Genomic DNA, 238 nt, shown 5'->3' with positions numbered 1-238 from the left:
AAGTTCTCCCTTTATCAAGGGTTTAGGGTTTAGGGTTTTAAGGGTTTAGGGTTTTAAGGGTTTAGGGTTTAGGGTCTTAAGGGTTTAGGGTTTAGGGTTTATTTGCTGGCGAACAAAACAATATTTGTTTTATATACTTTTATATACTTTTATCTATCTATATATAAGTATATATATACACACACATATATATATATATATATATATATATATATATATATATATATATATATATATA

This window comes from Eimeria mitis, genomic scaffold, assembly GCF_000499745.2.
Source record: "Eimeria mitis Houghton genomic scaffold, Emh_scaff2658, whole genome shotgun sequence".
NCBI lineage: Eukaryota > Apicomplexa > Conoidasida > Eucoccidiorida > Eimeriidae > Eimeria > Eimeria mitis.
This window is presented reverse-complemented; position numbering follows the sequence as displayed.